This window comes from Schistocerca gregaria, chromosome 4 (assembly GCF_023897955.1).
Source record: "Schistocerca gregaria isolate iqSchGreg1 chromosome 4, iqSchGreg1.2, whole genome shotgun sequence".
NCBI lineage: Eukaryota > Metazoa > Arthropoda > Insecta > Orthoptera > Acrididae > Schistocerca > Schistocerca gregaria.
In genome coordinates, this window is record NC_064923.1 from 784,812,108 (window position 1) to 784,829,999 (window position 17,892).

The 17,892-nt window shown below is 42.5% G+C and overlaps 1 protein-coding gene across 1 annotated transcript in view; it reads right to left on the reverse strand.

Annotated features, from left to right (window-relative positions):
- Nucleotides 1–17,892, reverse strand: part of LOC126267433 (nuclear pore complex protein Nup205-like) — a 289,070-nt gene that overhangs the window by 44,361 nt on the left and 226,817 nt on the right. The window lies entirely within an intron of this gene.

Sequence of the window (17,892 nt, forward strand, 5' to 3'; positions counted from 1 at the left end):
TTGGTCACTTGGGGCTGATTCCTGAACAGTCATTCAAAGGTGGGTTGGACCACTGAACTAAATGCCAATGACTGAAGTGACACAGATTTTTAAAACCTGTTGAGCCAAAAGGATACGTCGCTGAAACCAGATTGGTGGTTCACCAGCCTCTGCACACAGACTCTGAACTGGGCTGGCCTGAAAGGACCCAGTCAATATCCAAATGTCCTCATGGTGAACAAAATCCAACATTCTGAGGTAGGAAGGACGGGTCGATCCATAGACCATGCTACCATAATCTAAGTGTGATTGAACAATGCCCTATAAAACTACAGGAGGCAGGACCTGTCAGCTCCCCATGTTTTTCCACCAAGGCATTGCAAAATATTCAATGACTGGAAGCCCTTTGTTCATAGGTTTTCAGGTGTGGGAGCCAAGTTAATTTCGAGTGAAATAAAAAATCCAAAAGTGCACGGTGTTTTGAAAATGCAAAATATTGTCCCCCATTGTGAGCACTGGTTGGTTAGAACTCTGAAGAGCACGGTTAAAACTGAAACATGTAGAATTCTCTGGTGAGAACTGAAAACCAGTTGTCCAGGCCCAGGTTTCCAGCATCTTAATGTTTAGCTGTAGCTGCCTCATCGTTGTCATAAGATCAGAGGAAGATCAGATTGCAAAGACATCCACAAACAAAAAGCTTCTGACAGGGCTCCCAAATGCGGAGGAAATGCCACTGATTGCGATGGCAGATAATGTAACACTCCAGGACACTGTCCTGGGGCACCCCATTCTCCTGAACAAAGCAACTGAACATGACATCACCAATGCCATAACAAAAATGCCAGGTCTCGAGAAAGGATTGGATCACAGGCGGCAGTCGTCCACGTAGTCTCCATTCATGATTGTCAAGGGTGAAACCGTAGCACGTGAAACCCCACTTGGAGCCGCTCAAGTGACCTCGGGATTCGAGCAGCTAAACGAGGCGGCAGTTGACCATGCGTTCGAGAGTCTTACACATACAACTGGTAAGGGTGACACACTAATACCTGTTCGGGCTGCTACTGTCCTTGCCTGGTTTCCAGAATGGAATTAATATTGCTTCCTTCCAAGTGCTGGGGTACTGCTCATCAAACCAGATCTGACTGATACAAGGGCTGTCCTTTCGCTACAGGTCACAGATGGCGAAGCATGGTGTAATGGATCTCATCAGGTCTTGGAGCAGTGTCTCTGTCTGCAGACAAAGCTGATTCCAGTTCTCACATGGAGAATGGAAGGTTATAGACTTCCTCATTATCTGAAAAGAAATTGAGCTTCCTCATCCCTGCAGTCCTACAGAACACATGAAAAGCGGGGGCTCGTCTGGATAATGTAGTAACAGTAAATAGGTGTTCAGCTAAAACCTGAGCCACGTCTTGTGGTGAGTCCATCAAGACCCCATTATTTGACGAGGCCATAAGGGGACGTGTACTACCCTTGCCTGAAATCCATCTTATTGATTCCCAAACTTGCGCAGTGGAAGTGGACCGATTAATGAAAGTCGTGAATTCCCTCCAGGAAGCCCTCTTCCATTGCTTGATCAATCTCCTTGCATGTGCTCTTGCAGACATGAAGGCATGCAGATGGTTGTAGTTGGACAATGTTTGAAGTTCCACAGAGCTGTTCATCTTTCCCTGATTGTCAATTGACACTCGCCATTCCACAAAGGTACAGGTCGTTGTCTGAGGTGGTTACCAGAGATGGGAATGGACTCTGCAGCAGCCCGTCAGATCTCGCAATTGATACGGGACACCGTCTCCAGTGCACAATCCTTTTTGTTCAAAAATAGCCTGTTGACTGTACTGTAAACATTTTGCCCATTGTATCAATCATCTGCATGGTCTCCTGTTGGCCACAGGCCTAGTCAGCAGACGGATCCACACTGGGAAGTGGTCACTAGAATGTAAATCTGGAGCTAATTCCCACTGAACTGTGTATGCAATAGCTGGGGAACAAAAACAAAGGTCAATGGCGGAAAAAGACCCTGTAGCTGTGGAAAAGTGAGTCATCTGAAATGAGTTCAGAAGGCAGATATTCTCAGAACGGATGAGTCGCTCGATCGTCTGACCCCTGGAGCAAGTGGTAGCTGAGCCCCACAGCATATTGTGTGCACTGAAGTCCCCCCACAAGGAGGAATTGGTGTGGGAGTGCCTGGAAGTGTTCTGCCAGTGCATCTGCATCCAAAGCATCATTAGGGGGCAGGTGCAAAGAACGCGCTGTGATATTAAAGGGTGCGAGAACTTTCACAGCAACTGCTCGCACGGTCGTGGTAAGAGGGACAGGAGAGAAATGGCATCTGTCGTCAAGGAAAATAGACACTCCACCTTTAGCCCTGTCACCAGTAGTATCGTCCTCCTTGTATGCACGGTAGCCCTGTAATGCAGGTGTGGCGGTGACTTTAAAAAGCGTTTCTTGTAAGCAGATGCAGAAAGGTTTCTCCCGTACCAGTAGCAGCAATTCTTCGAAATGTGAGCGATATCCATTCAAATTCCACTGCAACACAGATGTTCCTGTGGAAGCCATAGATTAGCGACACTCGTTCTTTTCTTTCTCCCTCGGACGCAGTAATTTACCGGGGAGTTCAGATGGAACGTTAGCCGGTTCCTCCAATTGGAAGTCTATATCTTCATGAGCATAATCCTCGTCAGAGAGGTAGAGAGCTCCAAAATCGTCACACGTAGCCTTCCCATTACATCCCATAGTCGTATGGCCAAATCTTTGACATTTTTAGCACCGCATTTGGTTAAGAACAAACGTGGGAACCTTAAGGCAGATATAGCCTGCAAGGATATGTTGAGGTAATTCTGGAGTACTAAACATTAGAATTAATGTTGCTGATTTGTCCAATTTGCCATTGACTCTCCTCATATAATCCAGCACTTCCGCGACACCCATATGCGGGGTCAACCTCTATTATATCGGAGATGGAAACTGTGCCCTTACTAAAGTTAAGAGCGTTATGCAACTCAGTCTTGACACTTTCCGGAGACCCAGCAATATCTTCCAATGCCTTGTGAATATAGAAACAGGAGATCTACTCAAAAGTTCCCCCTGTTCGCTTGATTCCAATGAAAGTGTTATAGCACACTAATACCCTGTTACTACGATTCTGAGATAACTTTGAGAGGACTGGCCAACTGAGCTCTCTTTGAGGAGTGGATGTAGGTACTACCTGACGGTACACCCGTCCCATCAGTAGTAGTAGTATGATGAGACCATTCCATAGGGATCCCATGAGACACTAGGGGTACAACCATCAACCCAGACAGAGCTGTGCCACACGATGGTCGCCGAAATATGCCCAGAGCTCATGGTGACGGGGCTGGTGGTGCTTACCAGGTCCAAGCTTGGGAACCCCTGGGTTGCCGAGCCCGTACTCGGCAAACAAATGCTGAGCCCCTGAGAGAAATGTATGGAATACAATTTGTCTAATGGTGCCTGAGATCAGCACTCAAGGCTTTGACTAATATACTACTCCACAATGCAGGCTGTCACCGTGGTAGTGTGTCACATATATGTGAAATATCAGTGCAGCCATATGTGTGTGGATAACAGTTGTGTGGATTTCTACTTCAGAAGAAGGACTTCGTGCGAAAGCTTGAAAATAATTCTACCCTTATCACTGTGTGTCTGCATCTCAACTGCTCCTGTGTGTGTGGTGAGCAGGGATGTATCCGTTCTGTAGGAGTTTTTAATTATCAGTGTGAGATAGACTGAAGTGATAATCAACTGATAAAAACTATTTTGCAATGCCATAGACACCATTCATGTACTCACAGCAGTGTTGTGTGTTGCAAAGTATAGCTTGTTGTGCTGATATACTATCTTTGTATGTCTGATGTTTTACTATCTTTGTTGCTTCTGACCAGCAAAAGGTCATTTATGCTTTGCTTACATCTGCATAGTTTTCTAGAAAATGTACTGTGTCTTGAGTTTTTGAGTACCTTTGTTTTATTCAAGAAACAAAACTCATTCATCATATGCTGTTATAATTCAATTACAGCCTGTCCAAACATGTTATGGGCCGAGAAAAATGTGTTAATTTACTGGGGTAATGTTTTATTTTCTTAAAATCAATCAAGTCTCCAAAGTGTGTTCAATCACATCAGGAGTTTTACTTGGAAAGTGAAAAGGTAAAAGATATGCTGAACAAAAGTTTTCAGTCTCCAAAAATTTGATGGAGATAATTTTTAGTTAAGGAAATATGAAATGTAAATTGTCTGCCCAGCTGAGGAACTGCTAGAACTCATTGACAGAAGTAAAGTAAGACCAACTGAAGGCACAGATACACAGAACTTGTGGGATGAGTGCAATGCGAAAGCAATGTTTTTTATTCCATCTGGTATGGAATTTGGCCCACTGCAAACTGTCATGTTGTGTGCTACAGCAAATGGTATGTGGAACTGGCTTAAGAAAACTCTTGAGCAGCGATCTGCAATAAATACAGTAGTGTTGAAATGACAGTTCTTTAGATATAAGATGTCACTCTGTGATACTATTGGCCAACATATTAGTAATGCTGAACCATTAGCAGTCTCTTGTGGGTATTGGTGAACCAGTGGAAGATACAGCCAAGACTGCCAAAGTTTGAGGTGGACTTCTGGTAAAATATGGTTCAATTTTAATAAACCTTTTTGGACCAGTGATCACAGATTTTTAAAATTTTTCTTTTTAAAATTCAGTCTTAATCACACCACGTACGTTACATAGGTGACCGGTTTCGGTGATATCACATGATCATCATCAGACCTGTAATTTAATTTAGAAAGTAATAGAAACCTTACTAGATTGTCAATAAAATATGACAAAATGGCTATAAGGATAAAATACTATAGGGCGTGTTATACCCATGGCATCCTTCGAAGATGGTAGGTGGAGCACTCTTCTCAGCTGCTGTGATGTCAAGTGGTGCCAGCAAGTGACAAGCATATGCTTAAGTAGGAAGATGCTCCGCCTACCTCTTCTCCCTCCACCTCATGTCAACCAATCAGTATAAAATGGGTTTAACAAGAAAAATTTTAAAATATGGTTCAATTGTTACAGCTTGGGCCTTGTGTGACAAAAGCAGATATAAAGGATAGTTTAACAGCAAGGTTACTGAAACAAGAGCACTGTTCTGAATTTGCTGCTGTTAAAAGTAATCACGAAAAAGAAATGTCAGGATCAGTGTTTACAAAGCCACTTAAGCAAAAGTTCTGTGGATAAGAAAAATGCTGAGTGCTATTATTGTCACAAAAAGACAATTATAATGCTGAGTACAAGAGAAGACTGTTGAAACAGTCAAGAGAAAATCAAGAACATAAACATCAAGTTCTTGAGCAGAAATCAGGAACATTTTGGCTACTAAGTATGATAGTATCACACAAGTAATGGTTTTTAACACTTAAACCACTATGGAAGTTTGAAGTTCATGTTCATATAGAAAATAACTCTGTTGTCTATACTGAAGGTATTGAACCAGTCTAGTTAAATGCACTAGTAGATGGTGTATGGGAACCTCATGCACTGGAGGATACACTGTACGTACCTGGTCCGGAAAAAAAAAAAATCTTTTTTTAGTGGGAGCAGTACCAAGTCAAGATTTGAAAGTCACATTTAACAATAAATACGACTGACATATTTAGTGAGAGGCTAGCGGAAAATGGTGTAAAAGCTGAAAATCAATATTACAGAATTTTATTTTCTATGGACAATGTGAACAAGCGAATTGTGCATCATCTGACTTAGCTCTATTATTGCACAAGAGGTTGGGACATATAAATTTTGAAAATATGAAGAAAATGGCTGACTGTGGTTTGATTCCAGAAATAATATCAAATGCTTTAAATAACTTTTTCTTTGAATCATGTCAGTATAGTAAACTGTATAGGAAAGGATTTAGATCAAGTTTCCAGACCTGTGCCTGTGCTCCATGAGAATTTATTCATACTAATATGTGAAAAGATGCCACACACCTTGTTAGGTGGAGCTATTTTGTTGTATTTAAAGATGACTGTAATTCATATATTTTCTCAATGACAAAAGTGATGCTGCTTCTGTGTCCTTAGAGTTTCGGCAGTTATTGGAACAGCAGACAAGGAATAAGTTTAAACTTATTAGGGCTGATAATGGGACAGAGTTTATTACTGATCAACTTCATAACCATTTCAAGAAGACTGGTATCACGCATGAAACCAGATCACCATATACACCACAGCAGAATGGTAAAGTTGAACATGAAATTACACCTATAGTGCAAAGTGCTTGCACGGAGCTAATCGATTCTGATCTTCCAAATACACTTTGGGTAGAAGCTGTCAACACGGCAGTCTAAACATTAAACCTGAATGTGATGAGGTGCCTTAGAGAGAAATGGTTGAGGAAGAAAACACTGTTAAAGCATATAAGGAGATTTGGTGTTGAATACTTTACACACCCCCCCAAAATGTTTCAATTCACATTTCAAAGCAAATCAAAGAAGATGGTAATAGTTGGCTACAGTCATTACAGTAACAGTTACATTCTGTATGACCCTACAACAAAGATACAAGTATGCTTGTGACTTTGGTAGTTGTGTATGATAGGCACATGAAGCAATTTGATGTGAAAACTGCTTTTCTCAATAGTTATTTGCAAGAAGATATATTCATATAACAGTCTGAGGGTTTCATTAGTGAAAATACCAGATTAGACTGCAAATTAAATTAAAGTCTTTATGGTCTGCAGCAGTCTCCTCGATGTTGGAATAAAATATTTGTTTAGTTTATTAAGTGTTTTGATTTCAGTTTTATTTTTACATAACAGTGTATTTCAGGGCAAGTAAGGCTAGCAACCTGCTTCCCTGGTACTATAAATATGAAGCTGGCAACAATCAGAGCAAAATGCCTTGGACCTTTGGAGATGACGGAGTCCCACCTCTAACTGACAAACCAGGGACTCCTAAGATACGACTCGGCACATGGTTGGTAACAAGATGGGGAGCTATTAATATCAATGGGAGCTACTCTGGGAAGAAGGTAGAGCTGGCAGAGGCTGCAAGTAAGATGGGGTTGGACGTTTTAGCTGTTAGTGACATTCTGGTAAGGGGTGAGAAAGAAGAGGAAGCGGAGAATACAAGGTGTACCTGTCAGGAGTCAAAGCAGGAATAGCACAATGGGGTGTAGGGCTTTTCATCAGGAAAGAAATGGAACCCAGCGTAGTTGCAATAAGGTATGTAAACGAACGACTGATGTGGATAGATTTGACAATGTCTAGCAAGAAAATTAGGACAGATCAAGATAAGATGGATAGTTTTTATGACACACTCAGTGATGTAGTTGTGAGAGTAAAGGACAAGGAGAGTGTTCTGCTCATGGGTGATTTTAATGCCAGGATTGGAAGTCGAACAGAAGGATATGAAAAGGTTATGAGTAAATTTGGAGAGGATATGGAGGCCAACAGGAATGGGAAACAACTCTTGGATTTCTGTGCCAGTATGGGCTTAGTAATCACAAACTCCTTTTTTTAAACATAAGAACATTCACCGGTATACTTGGGAAGGCAGGGGAACCAGATCTGTCATTGACTATATAATAACAGATCAGAAATTCAGGAAGGCTGTGAGGGACACACGTGTATTCAGGGGATTCTTTGATGACATTGATCACTATTAAATCTGCAGTGAAATTGGTATTGTGTGGCCGAAAGTGCAGGAGGTCAAGTCCATGTGTAGGACGATAAGAGTGGAGAAACTTCAGGATAAGAAAATCAGGCACAGGTACATAACAGTGATCTCAGAAAGGTACCAGTTAGTTGAATGTAGTCAATTGCAGTCATTGGAAAAGGAATGGACAAGGTACAGGGACACAGTACTAGAAGTGGCCAAAGAATGTCTTGGAACAGTAGTGTGTAAAGGTAGGATGAAGCAAACAGCGTGGTCGAATGACACAGTCAAGGCAGCCTGTAAAAAGAAAAAGAAGGCATATCAAAAATGGCTACATACTAGAACTCGGGTAGACAGAGAAAGTTATGTTGAAGAAAGAAACAAAGCCAAACAGATAATTGCAGCGTCCAAGAAGAAATCTTGGGAAGACTTTGGAAACAGGTTGGAGACCTTGGGTCAAGCTGCTGGAAAACCATTCTGTTGTGTAATTAGCAGTATTCAAAAGGGAGGTAAGAAGGAAATGACAAGTATTTTGCACAGGTCAGGAAAACTGCTCGTGAATCCTGTTGATGCCTTAGGCAGATGGAGGGAATATTTACAAGAGTTGCTCAATGTATGTGACAATACGATCAGTAATGTTTCAGATTTTGATGTACAATCGGACAGGAATGACGATGGAAATAGGATCACATTTGAGGAAGTGGAGTAAATGGTCAATAGATTGCAGTGCAATAAAGCACCTGGCGTGGATGAAATTAAGTCGGAACTCATCAAATACAGTGGATTTTCAGGTCTTAAATGGCTACACAGGATAATTGAAATGACGTGAGAGTCAGGACAGATCCCATCAGACTGGGCGAAAGCAGTAATCACACCAATCTTCAAACATGGAAACAGAAAAGATTGTAACAACTACAGAGGTAACTCTCTGATCAGCCTTGTGGGTAAAATCTTCTCAGGTATTGTTGAAAGGCAAGTGCGAGGATTAGTTGAAGACAAATTGGATGAAAATCAGTGTGGTTTTAAGGCCTCTTACAGGTTGTCAGGACCAGGGCTTTAGCTTGGCAAATAATGGAGAAGTGTTAAGAGTGGAACAGGGGATTGTATCTATGTTTTATAGATCTAAAAAAAGGCATATGACCAGGTTCCTAGGAGGAAGTTATTGTCTGTGCTACATGATTATGGAGTAGGAGGCAAACTTTTGCAAGCAATTAAAGGTCTTTACATAGATAGTCAGGCAGCAGTTAGAGTTGACGATAAATTGAGTCCAGTAGTTTCAGGGGTAAGACAAAGCTGCAACCTGTCTCCGCTGTTGTTCATATTATTTATGGAGCCTATGTTTAAAACAATAGACTGGCTGGGTGAGATCATGATATGTGAACACAAAATAAGCAGTCTTGCATATGCAGATGACTTAGTTGTGATGGCAGATTCTATTGAAAGTTTGCAAAGTAATATTTCAGAGCTAGATCAGAAATGTAAGGACTATGGTACGAAGATTAGCATCTCCAAAACAAAAGTAATGTCAGTGGGAAAGAAATATAAACGGATTGAGTGCCAAATAGGAGGAACAAAGTTAGAACAGGTGGACGGTTTCAAGTACTTAGGATGCATATTCTCACAGGATGGCAACATAGTGAAAGAACTGGACGTGAGGTGTAGCAAAGCTAATGCAGTGAGCGCTAAGCTATGATCTATTCTCTTCTGCAAGAAGGAAGTCAGTACCAAGACTAAATTATCTGTGCACCGTTCAATCTTCTGACCAATTTTGTTGTATGGGAGCGAAAGCTGGGTGGATTCAGGTTACCTTATCAATAAGGTTGAGGTTACGGATATGAAAGTAGCTAGGATGATTGCAGGTACTAGTAGATGGGAACAATGGCAGGAGGGTGTGCACAATGAGGAAATAGATGTAGCAGTCAAGGCGAACAGGTTTAGATGATGGGGTCATGTTACACGCATCGGAGAGACAAGGTTACCCAAGAGACTCATGGGTTCAGCAGTAGAGGGTAGGAAAAGTCAGGGTAGACCAAGGAGAAGGTACCTGGACTCGGTTAAGAATGATTTTGAAGTAATAGGCTTAACATCAGAAGGGGCACCAATGTTAATGCTCTATGCTCTAGACTGAACGCTGAAAGGCATAATCAGTCTTAAATTATTATTATCATGATGATGATGATGATGATGATGATGGTATTTCATGCTCAAATTTATCGCCAAGAAGTATTTTTGGCTATTTTTGTTCATGACAGATTAATTATAATTAAATCAACAGCAACTATAAATAAAATATTGCTAGGGGTAAACTTTTCAGGGTACAAGGTTCTGGTCCACAAAACTCTTCTGTTTGTAACATTTCCTCCAGAACTGCAGTTGACATCTTTTAGAGGTATTGCTCTGCCCTTGAGTCTTGCCAATTATGGAGAGGGTTCTATTCTGTGAGGCTGTAGGTGGTCTGATCTTTGCTGCCACAGTGACAAGACCTGATAAATGATTTCTGTCAGCCAAGTAAGTATGTTTCTTATCAACCCTGGCCCTGAGCTTTGGACTGACCTGTGGACCTGTTACTTGGGCATCTTGCAGGCAAAAATTTATGTGTGTGTAATTTTTTTTTAACTTACAAATGCACAACACCGAGGTTCTCAGTACCTTTACACACATTAAAAGAAACTAATGGGAGAAAAATTATTAAAAGGTGATCAGACACGGTAAGACAATGGAAATGAATAAAAGAAGCTATAAATGAGACTAAAACAAAAGTAAAATGACAAAAGAGATTAAAGGAGGGCATCAGAAAATGTCACTAGCTGGCCACTTGCGTAAAATACGGGCGAGCCAGTCAACCTGTGAACATATTAAAACCATCTCCCTAAAATCTTGGTAAAAATGTTGGACAATTCACAAAACTTTAAAACTCTAACCATATTTGTTTGATCATTACATAAAATAGATTGCATGTCTGTCGGGAACTCAGCTGCAGCCCACCGGTCAGAGAACAAAACGCAGTCCAATAAAATGTGGCACACAGTGGTCTGCATACCACAAGCACTGCACATCGGAGGGTCGTCTCACCGGAGTAAGAATCCGTGTATCATAGGGCTGTTGCCTATGCGAATACAAGTAAGAAGGACCTTGTCCAATCGATGTGACTGGAAAGAAGTACGCCACGGACGAGTTGTGCCCTTTACGACACAGAGCTTGTTGTCAGTCACTTCTAATCACTGATCTTCCCATCAACACATGACTTTGTACCTCAACAGCGAGGTGATAGCATGCAGGGGGATGGCACACTGAAATAGCCGAGGATCAAGACACATCTCCTCAGCAGCTAGATCTGCCCTGTCATTCCTTGCAATAACCGTATCCCCTGGTACCCAGCAGAAAGACACCTTCTCCCGTCATAGTTGGAGGAGGGCATCGCTGATATTCTGGGTAACTTTATCTGCTGGGTAAAAACATTGGAGAGGGTGAAGGGTACTAAGAGAATAGGAACAGATGAGATATTTAGCACTGGAAGAACACTGGATCTGCTCCAGTGCCCACAAATCGCATATAATTCTGCATCCGAGATCGTAAATTCTAGAGGCATTCAAATCTTGAGAACACAATCCAGAAAAACAACACAGCGACCAAAGGAGTCTCACTGCTTCGACCCAACTGTAAAGACAGCTATGTAGTTGTGGTGCTCATATAAAATGTCAGAAAATAATAGAATTAAAAACAGAAGGAGTGCAATCTCTTCTGTACCGCACCAAATCTGTCACTCAGGGCCTCTCCAGTAACCATGACGGCAGCTCATTAAAACCCTGGGATTGTACTTGCTTGACACCAGTGACTCCAGTACATATTACATGCAGGTCCTAAACAGCATTTTGGCTCTTGGACAGTTGCATTTCAGAGATGGACGAGCAACAGAACGGTGCACAGGTGAAGTTGGAGATGTGAGCAACTTACACGGCTGATGCACCATGAGGAGCTGCCGCCAGATGGTAAGTGGCAGTTCCCCTGCCTCGGTACACAGGCCAGCATAAATGATCTTGAAATAAGAAGGCCTCACTGATCCATACACCGTGCATCTGTAGTCCACCAGTGAATGCACAAAAGTCCTATTCAGCTGGAGGAGATGCACCCTGTCTGCTCCCCAAAACCTGTGGCTAAGGTACTTTAAGACATTCAGTGCCTTCAGGGTTCTGGCTTTAAGGTCTCTCAGGTGTTGTAACCATGACCATTCTCTAAAATGTAGGATGGTGTCCCTCATATGCAAGTCAGGTAAATAGGTAAATTAAAAATACGACAAGAATGATTAAAATGAACACACACACACACACACACACACACACACACACACACACACACACACACACAGTGTCTTTGCAGCCCTCTCCTCTAACCTCTGCACTGGAAGTTGCAACTGACAGTTCACTATTGCTACACTGGGAGAGGAACAGAAAATGACAAAATCGTCCACAAATAACAAGCACTGTACAGGACTCCTCACCCTGGTCATGATACTGTTTACGCCTATGGCAAAGAGGGTAACACTTAAAACATTGCTCTGAGGGACACAATTTTCCTGCTCAAAATGATCTGACAGCGAGTCACCAACTTGCGTCCTAGAAAAGCGCCAAGACAGAAAAGACTGTATGAAGATGGGAATGTGGTCACAATAGCCCCATTAATGCAGTTGTGCGAGAATACTGTATCTCCAAGTAGTATTGTATGCCTTACTGATATCAAGGCATATACAGATACAGCGATGTTTCTGTAGGAAAGACTGCTGAATAGCCACTCTAACAGTGTCAGGTTATTGGCAGTGGACCAAAATCTCTCATCCACACTGGGAATGGCTAAAGAACTGCCTGGTCTCTAACAACCAGATCAGATGGCGGTTAACAACTTTCTCCAGGACCTTTCCAACACAGCTCGTTAAGGTGATACTCCGGCTCGTTAAGGCGATACTCCGATAACTGCTGGGACATGTTTACTCCTTTCCTGTTTTGAGGAGAGGTAAGAAAAGTGCCTCTCTATATGACATGGGGAAGCTACCTGTCTTTGAGGAGGATTTTCTCTGGTGCTGCTGCCAATGTCGAAGCAAGCAGAACTGGATTTGGTCATAACGAGATGCAGTATCACAAGTCATAGACAGGGCCGATTCCGGCTCCCACATGGAGAAAGGATAGTTGTAAGTCTCAGAATTATTGGATCTGAAGTCCAGCTCTCCCCACTCCCCTCCCCTGCCCCCCCTACAGATGCACGGTAGTGGGGAAGCACTGGATCTTGGCTGGCATTGGCAGTATTATGTGCAAAATTCTCTGCTAGCGTGTGAGCGATGACTCTGGGAGCTGACCGGAGACGTCCCTGTTTCAGCACTGCTGCTATTGTTGAACGACTGTGTTTACCAGAAATACTCCTGATGGCATCCCATACTTTCGTAGGACAAGTAGAACGGCTGATGGAGTTCGGGAATACTTACCATGATCTTTTCACGCTTTCCTCAATTACATGTTGAGCCTTGCCCTCACGACTTGAAATGCTATGTGCTTGTCTGCTGCAAGGCGGCATTTAAATCGTTGAGGAGCCACACACCTGCCCCAGATGGCTGAACAGCACTCACCTGTCCAAGTTACAGGTCACTTCTTAAGATAACCTAAGGACTTTGGGACAGAGAAGTCAGTGGCGCGATGTAATACTCGTGTGATATGGTCCACCCATTTGTGGACACTTTTCTGATGTTCACACACAGCCAGCTGGCTGAACAGTGTCCAGTTAGCCCTGCTGACCGTCCAGGCTGGTGACTTTACTTCAGGTAGTACCCCATCCAACAGGTGAATGCAGAGTGGGAAGTGCCCACTAGAATGAATATCGTCAATGACCTCCCACTGAAGAGAATCTGCGAGGGCGGGAGAGCAGAGAGAGGTCAATGGCTGAGAATGATCTAGCAGCAGTGCAGAAATGCGTGTAAGTACCCACGCTGAAGACGCACAGCTCGTGAGATGCCACGAGACTTCCAAAACCCGACACTGATGGCAAGTAGAGGTCGATCCCCACGAGACATGATGGGCATTGATGTCTCCCAATAGGAGAAATGGTCAATAAGAGCCTCAGAATCTCTTGCATCTGTCAGAGGTAGATACAGCGAGCAATCCGTGATCCTCCTACACCTGAACTGCTTGAAGGTCAATTGCCAGGGGGAGAGCAGAGGAGTGATGTGCATTACTGACAAACACTGCAACCCCACCCTTCGTTCTTTCCCCAGTCTGGTCATCCTTTTGCTGAAGGGTAGAGCCCCACAGCACAGAATGGTAAGTCGCTTTAAAATGTGTTTCTTGTAAACACAGGTAAAGAGGGCGTTCCTGCACTATCAATTTCAGGTCCTCTACCTGGGTCCTGAACCGGTTAACTTTCCCCTGTAATAAAGGAACCGTGTACCGTGGAGGTTGCACTTTCACCTCGTCTTCCCACCGGGGAGGGGAGCCCATAGTGGGTCGGGGTCAGTCTTGGGTCAAAAGGATTGCTCCTGTCTGATATTGAGTTCTGTTAGCTCTGCCAATGAGTCAGCAGAGATGTAAGATAGTACGACATTGACAGCGTCTATTCTTTCCTATTCAGTTGGTGGGGCGCACTTTGTCTACGACTTTTTGTCCTGAGTAGGCTTCAGAGCGACAACCGGGCCAGTGGTAGTGGTAGCACCGGGCAACAGCCCAGACTAAACCTTGGGAATAGCAGGAAGCTCCACAACATTAGTGACCACAGTCTTTAGCGATGGTTTCAGAGTACTCAGAGACTGTAACGCAACCGCACCAGCACAAGTACATTGACAAATGCAGGTACTAGTGCTCACCCTAGCTACCTCTATTTGTGTAACAGCATCAATTTTCTATACTGACTGTTTAACAACTGACGCAAAGGAGGCAGCAAACATTGGGGGCCGCATTGTCTTATCAATCTTCTTCACCTCACCATAGGGGAACTGTTGTATGGTTTTTATATCCTGTATCTTCCATTCTTCAAGGAACACGAAGCAGTCCCTACTTCAGATAGGGTGAGCCCCAGAGCAATTGACACACTTTGGAGGAGACGAACATCAGACTCTGTCATGAGCGGACTTTCCACATTTGCCACAAGTGGCTCCTCCCTACATCCAAGTGTGGTGTGGCCAAATCATTGGCATTTAAAACAGAACACTGAATTAGGGACACAGGGCCACACAATTAAGCGAAAAAAACCTGCCTTAATATGTTCCAGGAGTTTTGTGCTATTGAAAGTGAGGAAGAACAAGTCAGATTTAATCAGATCGCCTTCCAACCTTTTCATAATATTCTGCAACTCTACAATGTCTTCTTGGGGACCCTCAGCTTTCAGATCTTCTTTGGGTATGTCCACCAGTTCTATGCAGGTCGCAACACTTTTACTATAGTTTAATGTGGCATGGAGGTCAGCCTCAATGCCATATTCCTCAAGAATTTTGGCCTTCTACAGGTTTGTTACTTGTTGGGAACTTGATATTTCCACCAACAGTGTCCCATTTCATAATCGCTTTACTAATTTTGAAGTATCTGCAATCCAGTATAAAACTTTTTATATGCAAAATGGTGACACCTTTTCAAAACTCCCCTCCTCCTGTTTAACCAATAAAAACCCACACTGACCAGCAGCATGCATTCTGATACTAACCCATTTGAATTCTTTAGTGTCCCCGAGTCTTATTTGATTGGGTATTAGTAACTACCAGCGGCCCACCCATTCTGCTGGGAGGTAGAGAGAAGACTTCGAAGGATCCTGTCGGCCGCACGAGCAGGTAGGGAAATAAAGAGTCCACCTAGACAGAGCCCCGTGTGCCTAGGCAAGCTTTGTGCAACTGATGTGCGCCAAGTTCCTCACAGGTTGCTCAATAACGACTGTTCCGCCTCAACAGCCATGGATCTCATCAGTGCACAGCACACCCTGAGACTGAGGGTCCCCCCCCCCCCCCCCCCCATCCCCGAGATCCAGGTGGACAAGCCAAGAGCCACATTCCAACTGCCACACCATACAGTGTTTGTTGAAGCATGCCCAGAGCTTACGGTGACAGGAGACTGGCGGCACTTACCAGTCCCCAGCTCAGGAACCCCGAGTCACCGAGCCCGTACTTGGCAAACAAATGCTGTGCCCCAAAGGGCACCAAAAATACGTTGCCAGATCTACGACAGAAGGAGAGTACATTGCAATATCTGATACAGATGTCCAGAATGAACTTTCCACTCTGCAGCAGAGTGTGTGCTGATATGAAACTTCCTGGCAGGTTAAAACTGTGTGCTAGACCAAGACTCAAAGGTCCAAAATTCAAGTCTCGGTTCGGCACACAGTTTTAATTTGCCAGGAAGTTTCATCTGATACAGCTGCCGAAATTACCTGGCTTAACACATTCTAAGAGGGACTTGGAGTTATAGTAACCAATACCACTCTTTGTGGACAACCAAAGTGTATTATAGTCAATGAGACACAACATACATCAAAAATGACTAAACATATGATATATAGTTCCAATTCATCCATGAAAAAGTCAATGACTTTTCTATTATTGTTTCTTGCGTTAAGACAAAAGATCAATTGGCAGACACATTCACACCCAGCGCTGGCAAAAGAAGAGTTTCCAACTAACTGTAAATCATTATCAATCGTGTCTTTGAAGTCAGCAAACAAGAATGGGAGATAGTATAGCTTGTCGTATACTGATATAGTGTGTCTCTATGCCTGATGTTTTACTATCTTTGCCATTTCCGACCAACAAATGGTCTATTATTCCTTTGCGTATGTTTGCATTGTTTTCCAGGAAATGTTCTGTGTTTTGATTTTTTTACGTGCCTTTTATTCAAGAAATACAACTTGTTCATCATATGCTGTTATAATTTAGCAACAGTCCTATTTCTTTATCTCCCTTCTTAAACAGTGGCTTAATTTCAGCATATTTTAACCATCCAGGAAATATTCCACTGATAAACGAATGGTTACACAGATAGCTTAACGTGTTACTTAATTCAGAACCACATTCTTTAACTAACTTTGCTGATATGTCATCATACCCACTAGATGTTTTTGATTTTAAAGCTTTTACATTGGACATTACTTCTGCTAGGGTAGAGAGGGTCAAATTCATATTATGGAAGTTACTTGAGATGTCTGGTTTGAGGTATCCCATGGCAGCATCTACAGAACCTGACAACTCCATCTTTTCAGCAACAGATATAAAATGTTTGTTAAAAAGTTCTGCAACACTATACACATCTGTGACCAATGTATCACTTACTCTTAATGCCATTTGCCCCTCTTCATATCTGGTTCTACCAGTCTCCTCCTTCACTGTATCCCATATTGTCTTTACTTTGTTATCAGATATGACTATCTTTTCCTTGTAATATGCTTTCTTTAAAGTCTGTATCACAGTCTTTAATATTTTGCAGTATTTCTTGTAATGTGCTATAGCATCAACATCAGAACTTTTTCGGATTGACATATACAGTTTTCTTTTTGTATTACAAGATACCTGTATTCCTTGAGTAATCCATGGCTTCTTTGTAGACTTTGCTCTAACCTTGGTTAGTTTTGGGGGAAAACAGTGTTCAAATAAGGTAAGCACTTCATTAACAATATTTTCCATTCATGCCATGACCACTGTAAACATCACGCCAGTGAATGTCTGAGGAGTGTCCTAAAATAATCTATTTTTGGCTTATTGATTACCCTCTTGAGCTCAGATTTAACAGATTTTAAATCCTGTTCAGTATTAACATTTAACAGAAGGAACTGCATGTCATGGTCTGAGAGGACATTTACTATTGGTTTTGTAATACAATTTTGTTCATTGGACTTTTCTATAAATGGGAACTTTACAGTGGGAATTAAGGTGGATGATAGCGTTACTAACTCAAATACATTCTTACTGGGACAGTCTTTAAGGATATGTCTTTAAGGATATCTACATTGAAGTCACCAGCAACCACTATTTCTTAGTTTTTGGTTGTTAAATGGGTCAGTACGGCTTCAAGATGGTTTATGAACAGATTAAAGTTATCTGCAGGTGCTTAATATTGAAGGATTTTTGATGAAATTCTACTTCTGTTGCACTTGCTTCCATATGCTGTTCTAGGAAAAATTTATGAGTGTCCATATCCTTAAACTTATGACAGTTCCTGATGAATGTGGCAACTCCTCCTTTCTCCATTTCTGCTCTACAAAAGTGCTGCTCTCCAATTATGTTTCATTCTCTTCCTTTCTCA